This window comes from Cupressus sempervirens, chromosome 5, assembly GCF_028749045.1.
Source record: "Cupressus sempervirens isolate cs-2001-9-10 chromosome 5, ASM2874904v1, whole genome shotgun sequence".
NCBI classification, from domain to species: Eukaryota; Viridiplantae; Streptophyta; class Pinopsida; order Cupressales; family Cupressaceae; genus Cupressus; species Cupressus sempervirens.
In genome coordinates this window covers 790,753,225-790,764,212 of record NC_143122.1, presented here as the reverse complement: position 1 = coordinate 790,764,212, position 10,988 = coordinate 790,753,225, and the positions used below count along the sequence as shown (strand labels likewise).

The window sequence follows — 10,988 nt, the reverse complement described above, 5'->3', positions numbered from 1 at the left end:
CTCTAACCTCAAATTAAACTATATACTTGAAATTATCTCTCTCTCTCTCTCTCTCTCACACACACACACACACACACACACACACACACACACACACACACACACACACACAATCAATTTTTACTTGTTATATTTTATTTTATAAAATTATTTAGAAACCCTTTCCAAAATATACAGTATACAATATATATTCAACTTTCTCTCTCACACATGATGTTATAAAAGGAACTTTTGCATATCAAAATGAGTTTTTCTTCGACTGATAAAAACAAGAGTTGACATATGTTATTATCAATATTGTTCAAGATAATATTTCCTTCATAAAATATTAGGACCAAGGACTAGAAAAACAACACCAATATATGCTTTTGTTCTTGTAACAATAAGCAATAGGTGCTTGATAATAAAATTATCTTTTAAAATATAATCCTATATTATAAATTAAATTATAAATAATTTCTAATTTAATAAATAATAATTGAATTTTTTTAAAGAGTTAAAAAAATATTTATTTATCTTCAATTTATCATACATGAATAAAATAATATTTCAAAAAATCTCCACCAAAAATGTCAATTATAAAAAATTGATAGGAGAAAATTTTTAAAAATTACAAAAAGTAGCAACCCGAAAGAATAACTTGATATTTTGACTTTAAAATTATTTGTAAATTTCAAAAAAATTAATGAAAAATCATTTGGTGATGAAGGCCTGGAATTTGACGGTCACCCTTGCCCGCCATACGAATTTTTTTATGACAGTTCGATCATTTTAGTGATCTTCATCTTACATTCGCAGGAAAATATTGATTGTCAATATTTTTTAATTTATGAATAATTTAATATATATTTTTAATTTAATAATTTTTTTCAATATGCTTTTGTACTATATATAAAAAATATGAAAATCTAGTCTTAACAAAGTGTTGCAAATGGTATAATTACTATTTTTTGAATCAAACATTTGATTTTTTTAATAACCACTCAAAATAAAACAAGATTTCTAAGAATCTAATTTATAAGTTTATTATATTCATTTGAAATTGTGATATTAAACATCAAATAATATAAAGAATATTATCAAAAATCAAGATCTCTTCTTAATTATTTGTTCTTCCATATCTATATGTTTCATTTGAATTTTTATCATTTATTTCAAATCTATTTAAAATACATTCATTAATGCATCTAATATATTCAAATCTATCTGTGACTTTTTGACATCTTTGATGATAATTTGTTTTAAAATCCTTCTTCACAATCAAAATTACTTGCTAGAATAGTAAGAAAAACCTTCCATAACCTCATCATATGAGGATGAATTCTATGTCATTATTCTGTATTACAAAATATTGTGTATGCATCTTCAATTTTTGACTCCTTCTACAATAGTTTTTTTATATTATTATATTTGATTTTTATTTTTTTGAAATACCTGCCAAAATCAATATAGTAATCATATGCAAAACACTATTCTATACAATCATTGGAGAAACACAGAATAATTTATAATGTAATTGTATTCTGAAGAAGTTACCATAAGTCTATTTCTACAATTCACTATGTTTTGAAGAAAAAGATTGAAGCTACTGTAGAAGTGAGATGCAATTGTCTCTTCATAAAAAATTATAGTTCTTGTTGATATAGATGTAAAGAATATAAAATTAGAAAATTAGTAAAATTAGTAATGCAAACAAATTTTTTTAATTATAGAATAAAGTTTATAAACTTATAGATTTGATTTTAAGAAAAACTCATTGTGATATTTTTTTTATATAAATTAGGAATATATTGAAAAAATCAAATTAATTATGCATGTTTCTAAATCAAAACGTATGCTAAAATTGAAATCATAGAATATTTAACGAAGATTCAAAATTAATATTAGTATAATATTAAATAGAAAATTGTTATAAATATATATATTATAAAATAATATAGTTATATTACTAAATAAAATATTAGATTGCTTTTGATGATTTATTATAAATTTTAAATATAGAACTTATGGTTTTATAAAAATTTAGCCTATCAACATCTATAGTCTACTAATTTTCTAACCTATCATATACGGTTCAAAAATGGGAAAATGGCCAATATGGCCATCAAATTGTAGGCATGGTGATGACAATGAGAGTAAAAATAGCAATCCCACAAATTACACCTGCTAAAAAAATTACAAAAACTAAAAAATCAACATTCAATTAAAAAATAGAATGAATAAAAGGAAAAAAATACTTATATAATTATAAAAACTAAAATATTTTGAAAAGATAAAAACTAGATCAATTAAAAAAAAACTAAAATAGACTAGTAGTCGCAAGCTTTTGTACTTGCAATGATGAGTCCATAAGTGTTTAGTTTAAGTAAAATAAAATTTAATAAATGTAATAAATAAATTAAATAACATTTACTTATTTAATTTATACTTATTTAATTTATTATATACTAATAAATTATCATCTACAAAATATTCTCATAAAAAAAAGGAAGTCTTGGTGCTTCACATCTGTGAGCATCATCTAGATCCAATGACTACTAAATGTTTTATTTATTATCATGAGCGATGGATTCTTGTAAATTGCTACTCATTAAACATAAATCAATGAGTTTGACTCAAAAGCCACATAATTAAATTGTGATAACATCATCACAATTTAACTTGTTGTGGAAAAATATCTCATACTTATTAATTTAAAGTCTATTAGCTTACATATATGAATGAAATCATTTTAAAAAAATTTAAAACTAAACTAATTTAAAATCTACCAACTTAAATATATGAAAAAAAAAATCATTTAAAAATAATCTCTGTAAAAAAAATATTATGAAAAATTAATATGAGAAGTATTTTTTTAAAATTATTAAAAATAGCAACTCCCACAAATATCATATTGGCTAAACTAAAAACCACCATTTAAATGAAAAACTATACTATACTAATTTAAAAAGTAAATTAAAATAATTTAAAAACTAAAACTTCAATCATACAAATATCCTAATCGCTAATATATTTGCTAAACTCAAAATCAATATTTAAATTGAAAAACTAAACTAATTTTTTAAAAAATAAAAAAGTAAATCTCTAAAAAAAAGATAAAAACTTAACTAATTTAAAGTCTATTGGCATAAATATATGAATAAAATAATTATTTTAAAAAAATCTTTAAAAATTAATATGAGAAATATAAAAAAACTATAGTGGAAAAATAGGAACTCCTCCCACAAATATCCTATTGACTACATTAAAAATAAATATTTAAAGTAAAAAAACTAAACTAATAAAAAATATTTTAAAACTAAAACTTCAATCAATTTTAAAAATTAAAACTTAAATAAGAAGAATAGCACCATAATAATTTTCTAAAAAAACAAAAGAGTTAAAAGTATAGATAAATTAATTTACAAATTAAATACAATGAGAGTTTATTAGAAGAAGTAAAGCTCCCATAAAGTCACCTAGAAAAATAGCAATCCAAAAAATTACACCTACTAAATAAGTTAAAAAATAAAAAATCAATATTTAATTAAAAAATAACATGCAAAATAGAATGAATAAAAGAAAAAAAAACTAAAATAATTATAAAAACTAAACTAATTTGCAAATATAACAAGTAAATCAATTTTAAAAATAAACTAAAATAATTTTAAAATTAAAAATTAAAATAAATGAAAAAAATATATATTTTTGAAACATAGATTAATTTACTATTTTGCAAAAAAAAAAAAAAAAAAAAAAATTAACTAAGTGTATAGCGAAAAAGGGCTCACATATTTCGAGTACGAAAAAAACATTTTCACTTAAAGCCTCTATGCTTAATAAATTCATTCACTCTTTTCAATTAAAATATATATTTTTCATTAATATTAAAAATTATTACTAATTATAAGATGAAAATATATTATAGACACAAAATATATACTATGATAATAATAATACACATTTTGATCTATGTAAATTAATTTAATTAATTATTTTTTTAATATCATTAATATTTATTCTTTCATGTATTTTATGTTATTTTAGTTAGTATTATTTTATCTAAATGTACAAATTCAACCATAAGAATGGTTGTTTTGTAAATTTCAAGTTTGAGCATAATTTGGATAGTTATTGTACTTGTCATAGTGTACTATTGCATTCACTCTCTCAAAAAAAAAAAAGAATTAATTTCAATTAATTTCAACCAATTCAACCAACCACTAGCAACTATTATTTTGTAACCAAAATATGCTCTTCCATATTTCATTTTTTCAATGAAATTTTTGGTAGATATTACATGTAAATTACTAATCATAATCTGATTACAATTGATAAAAATACAATTCTATTTAATTAAAATTATTAATTATATAATATTTCAATGGATAAATATTTTAAATTAATCATTTAAAAAATAAATTAGATAGTAATATTTATATTTATATTTTAATTTGTTGTAAAGTATTTGATTTTTTATTTTGAGGAAATGACACTTCTAGATTGTAATTTTTTTAGCATTAATGATTATTTATTATATATTAATTATATATTTGAAAATATACATGCAATTTAAGCTCTAGGTTTCACTTAGAGGAAAAAGGATATCAACTCATGCATTTCTATTAAAATATTAGAAGTAAATATTTATCTCTATCAATATGTTACAAATAGGTTTCCATCATACTCTTCTCTGTCAAGCTGTGCTAAACACAGTTATGAGTTAAATGATATCTTGTGAGATCATTATTCAAGTTATATGATACAATTTCTATTAATAGATGTAACAAAAGGATCAAGACATAATTAAACATTTATAAATTGATAATATATACCTTTTTTGGAATGCAATTTTACGTAAGTTTTAACTAAAAATTTAATTTTGTTAAAGAACTCGTTTAGGGTTTCATAATATAGAGCTTGACAATTTCAATTATTTTGATATCTTTACTCTTATATAATACGTTTTTTTTAAAATTTAATTATTTTTGAAACTAAAATTTGGCAAGTACATGCCACTATATAGCACTAGTGGAACTTGTTTTTAATGGTGTATTTTTGCTGTGCTTTTGTAAAATAAATCTCATATCATAAAGACTTCATTTGCTTATAGAAATATGACCTAAAAGAATAATTTTGCTTATAGTGTATGTTTATGAATCATTCAATTAAAGGACCACCTTCAAAATGATTTATAATATATTGTATTATTTTTTAATAATAAAGAAGACAAAACAAAGGGGGTTGGCCCTTTCATAAGACAAACTGGCCAACAACCAACAAATTACCAATCAAACAAAAGATTGCCCCCTACTACTGCTATCAAACCAGAAACATCATTCGAAGGAGCATAGAAATAAAAACTACCAAGCACCCTACTAAGATGACCTAAAACAATAGTACTTAAAAGAAAGTTTTTAACAAAGGCAGAACAATCTTTAAACTGAAAAAGTCCAAAAATCAACAAACCAACAAACACATAAACAAAGAGGAGCAGACCATAATTGGGCTTCTTCTCATCCTTCCCTTTGAGGAGAATGTTGGCCCAATCTTAGGCCAGGAAAACATTTTGGAGTCCTTGTGAGTCAAGTCCTCCTAATTGTCCTTCAATAGGTGTCATGTGTGTCACCTTGATGGTGAACTTTGACAAAAGTTTGACTAATAGAACTTTCGATGTAGACTTATAGACTTTCAATTGAAGGTGTTGAAGGTCTGTTTGATGAAATGTCATTAACATTATTAAGATTTTCATTCAAATGTACTTCTAATAATATTTTTTAAAGGTGCTTATGCAAGTTAAATTATTAGTTAGTTGCATATAATAAGCATAATATGTATAAGAAAATAATTTAGAATACAATTTAACAAAATGTTATATTATATAAAATTTACAAAACAAAAATAATCATTTAAGTTTTGAACAATAAAAAAGACAAGTATTATAAATAAATAAGTAAATAGATAACATTTTAGCAACTAATTTTTTTTTGATGGTCAGCGTCCATATAAATTTTCATATTAATAACTTTATGGGAGCTTTACTTTTTCCATGTCTCTTAAAAAAATAGTATAGAATAGTTAATAAATGAAGTTCAATGTAATATAAATAACTACACTCATTCCAAATAGTCTAATTAATAAATAAAATGGATGTACATAGATATTTGAGCAATGCACAATTAAATTATCAAAGAAAAGATTATTTAATATAGCAATAATGTATCTATCAAATACAATAGTTTTATATTAAAGTTCAGATTCACTAGCAAAATTAAAACTATGACTAAGTCAATGGTGTCCGGTAAAGTTGAAAGGTTCTTCAAGAGCTCAAGAGAGATCATGGAAAAATGTAATTAATACTATATTACAATTACATCTCAATACTTTAAAAATTGAAGATAATAATAACTAAATTGAAGATATTGAAGTGGAGGGATACAATGAAAGCATAATAAATAAATGTTTTAAAAAAATTTCTATTCAAAATGATTCTTTTGTCTTTTTCCATCCTATTATCACCTATCACATATCAAAGATTGAAATAGTTTTATTTTTATTATTTAATTTAGCATTTCTTAGTTCATGTTTGATTTTTTTTTAAGAAATAGAAAAGATATACTGATAAAATTTAATTATCAATCAGCAATCCAATACCAATAGACAACTACCGTCTTAATATATAAAAATATAAAAATGGAGTACAACGACAATGAAAACATTAACCCTTAAACTACAACAATTTCTCAACATTTCAAAATTAAAATGCTGGGAAAAAAAGAGCATTGAACTAGCCAATTTGATCGATACTTCATAAAACTTTCTTGACTGATACACGAGTCATTCCAATTATGAATAGATCAGAAATACCCAATTCAATTATCGAACAATTCAAACAAGAACACTTTGAAACCTCTTTTGGCTTAACTGGTCACCTACCATGACTGTTCAATTCATCAACAGATCAAAAAGTCCCTTCAACACACTATAACTAAACATCCAATCATTCAATTAAACAGACCAAACAATTTACCTCTTCACCAATGCATAGAAATGATAAATAACTTCACTTGCATTTCATCGATTACACAGCTGATAGAATGAGCGGTCACACTACTGATGAAACTTCCAGTTAGAGAAGGATTGACTACAATTTGGAAAAGGAATTGATCTGAGATCTCAGAATGACTGATATTACTACCGAAAGCTGCTATCTTCAGGCTTATTATCATTTTTATGTGCAGATTCAATGTCTCTGAAAGTGTGTCCTGCAATATGTCAATAATGGCGGCCTAGAAAATCTCATCTGTCTTGTCATATTTACTTTCAATCTTGATCGACGATCTGGTCGTGCTGAGACTTTCCGGCGATGTACGGTTAATGCCTGCAAAAAGGGCCAAGTCGTAGTAGCATTAAATAGCCACAGAACGACATGCGATACTGAACCTGGTCAGTCTGCAATTTCATAAAACCAAAATACAACATTAACTTTCACAGGTGTATAAGAAAGAAGAACCCCTCGTTTGGCTTGGAAATCTCGTGGATGGGCATTGCAGACAGTTGGGAATGTGTCTATATCGTCCAGTACACTAACCATTTTAGTACTCATCTGAATAATTGAAGAGAAAATACCATCCAGTGAATCCTCGTGTTTTCAGTCGTGTCACTTGTATTTGTCTTCAAGGAAGAAATAAAATTCTCTATCTAGAAAAGAGTACGGGAGGAATGAAATCCCTCCAAATTATGCATTCAATCTTCTACTTGTACTCGACAACAAGATACACACGGAGGAATCTGTGTAATTCTGAATTTCATTAACCATGAACTTCAAATTAATGTAACAATAGATTAATTTGAAATCCCCATCAAAAGCTTTTATGTCATAAGAATATTCAATTTATATACAAATTCCAAATGTTAAAACTCATTTTTTCATAAACTCAGTCTGTCTTGAGAAAACATCGTGAAAATCGTTTCATTTAGGTTACATACAAAACCAGATTTAAGAAAAATTTACATTAGAAATCCGCATTCTAAAAAGTCTTACTGTATTAGCAATAATTACCCTACCAATCAAAACACCATCGTAGCCAATATTAGTTATTGATTGTGTTCGATTATTGGTTAGTATTTGCAGCGAGAAGATATATTGTAATACAAAAACCATGTTTGTTGAAGATCATAACTGAACACATTAAATGCAATTTCTAGAAAGTTGAGGTGGGTGCGGATAGAACAAACAATAATCGTTGAACTTTAAGAATTTGGATCCTCTGTAACAATGACAGAAATACTAGACATTTAATCATCTGGTTTGGAGTTATGAAATAGTTATCAGCAGTTAGATAAATTAAGGTAAAGAGGAGAAAGCCAAAACAATAAACACCCACATGAGTGTCTAGGATCATTGGCTGAAGATAGCCCTTCATCATTAGCCAGAATTTTTGAAACATAAAAATACAGTGGCAGACTGCAGCTCCAATATAAACACAAAGTCTATGTTTAGTGAAAACATAACTGAACTGAGCATATCTGTGCCCATTAATGCAAGATGGACCCCCGTGGATTTGATCACAAGCCCAAAAATACCATACAGAAAGACCTCAGCATGAATCAAAATATTGCTCTAAATTTAGGTAATCTAGAAGGCTCTAACATAAATAGATCAGTACCCTTAACATTTGTTAAATACAGACGAATACAGAGTTCTTACGGTGAAAAAGGCAAATATGCAAAAACCATCTTAAAAAACCATCGCATCTTTAAAGGCCAAATCCAATTTCAAGAAAGCCAAGGATAGACAATATTGATTGTCACATGCTATGGATCTCAGATCTTGAGTCCGAGGACATTACAGCCATTGCCATAACTACGATTTCTTATATAGATAAAATTTCGATTCTTAACCTTACAAGAGAAAGAGAGTTGGTAAAAGACACAAAACAACAACAAAAATCCAATTGTTACGGATAAATATTCTGCAGACAAAATAAATAAATTTCCCACAGTTCACAAAAAAAAATGAGTAAAAAACGTTACCGAAAATAGCTTCCAAAATTTTGGATAAGATAATAGAAAACAGTTTTTGGATAAGATTATGTAAATCTGCCTTTTTATCTAAGTTTTCTATCATACTTCGTATGAAATGGTAAAAAATTAAAAAGGCTTTACATTCTGCAAATGAAATTATCAGATGAAAGAGAAAAGATTTAAGTAAACAAAAGATTAAAATAATCTGTTAAATCGGTTTCTTTTGGGATAAGTTCTTAACCAGGTTTTCTATCACGCCCTGAATGAGATGGTTAAAAATCAAAAGATTTTACATTCTGCAAATGAAATCGTCCGATAAAATGCTCTGAAAAGAAAAAAGCAAACAAAAATTAAAAAATCCGTCAATTAGTTCGTTTGGAGAAGAGTATGTAAATTTGACTTTTTGCACAGGTTTTCTATCACACACTGACTCTGACTGGGATGGCAAAAAAATAAAAAAGCTCTCCATTCTGCAAATGAAATCTTCGGATGAAATGTTCGGAAAAATGAAAAGATTGGAAAAAACAAAAGGTAAATGAATTCGTTAATCAATCTAGAGTCGGGAAAGAGAACGGATTCCAGAAAACAAAAGACAAATAAATCGCAAATCAATTCGGGTATGTTTCTCACATCAAATCGTCGATGGCAGCGCATCAAGATTGCAGATCCACAGATCTCTCATAAAGCTCCTTGAATTCCAATATCACAAGTCAAAACAAATAAAAATTATAGTTATAACTATCTCTATTACAGTGCTCTTCAATTATTAAGTAATTTATATAGTTTAATGTGTGCAGGCCGGAGCAGACTTTGCAAGAGGAGGAGAAGGTGCAGAAAATTCGGAAGAGAAAAAGAGACCGCCAATCGATGAGTCCACACTTCACCATAAATCTCGAGAAGAAAAGCAAAAAGTTCAATATAAAATACAAGCAAATTCAAAACAGAAAAGGCCTAAAAATAAAGAAAAGCAAATCGTTCCGAGAATATTCGTGGCGGCAAAGCCACAAATCGTTCTGAGATCATTGGTGCGGCAAAGCCACAGATCCTTACTCAGCCTCCACGAATTCCGAAATCATTTAAACTTTAAACAAACAAACTAGATATATTAAACCCCCTATCAAAGATCGGCACAAATATTTTCATCAATTCAAAGAAACAGCGAAAATAGCATATACCCTGCACCGAAGATCCTTCCTTTCCAAGCAAGCGCCGCCATTGAAAAGCCTTCCGTCCAAACCAGCTCCATAACAATGCAGAATCCTTCCGTTTTTTCCCACAGCTTTCTTGAACTTCAAAGGGACGTACAGAAGAGCAAAAGATTGCTCATCCAACACACGTAAAGTTCAAGAAAGCCGTGGAAAAGCATGACAAGGATTCGTGAGATAAGACTTACAGGCATTCATGCAGATCCAAACTCATCTTCCCTCCCCACTCCGCTCTCATTTATATACACAAACTAACCCATTTTTAATTGCCATGAAAACTACGCCGGTCGAATCGCAGGTGACCAAAACGACGAGAGATCCGAGACTCTTTCCCGAGCTTTCTCCAGAAAATCGCGGTGAAAAACTGTTACAAAACCCTAGTGGGGATTTAAAAAACAGGAAAAAGAAGGGCAAAGAAAAAGCTAAAAGATCTGCAACACCGAGATATGGAGCTTAGGGACAGAAATAAGTGTACATGAATAGTTTTATTTTTTAACGACAGAATTGCCGTTGAGGGCGCCGAACGCCTCGTGAATTGCACACCGCGTGACAGAAATGAAATGGCCAACATAACACACACAAATAAATAAATAAACAAATATTCTACGCCTTACCCTTAGTGCGCAGTGGGACCTTTTTGGGACAAATATTAAGAAATCAAAATATTTTCCCTTCCCATCGCAGCCGTACGTTTGTGGAAATGGACGGGGAGATGAAACGGACAGGTAACGGACCCACGACAACGTTATTGTTATTGTTGCGGAGTTTGGTGTACCA

At 27.4% G+C, this 10,988-nt stretch overlaps 1 long non-coding RNA gene across 1 annotated transcript; it reads right to left on the bottom strand.

Moving 5' to 3' along the window:
- Positions 1–6,825: 6,825 nt before the first annotated feature.
- On the bottom strand, positions 6,826–10,782 carry LOC149558303 (uncharacterized). Its single transcript, XR_016364703.1, has 2 exons — positions 10,687–10,782; positions 6,826–7,360 (listed from the first exon to the last, which is right to left on the bottom strand). It is a non-coding gene; the product is annotated as an uncharacterized LOC149558303 (long non-coding RNA).
- Positions 10,783–10,988: the final 206 nt, after the last annotated feature.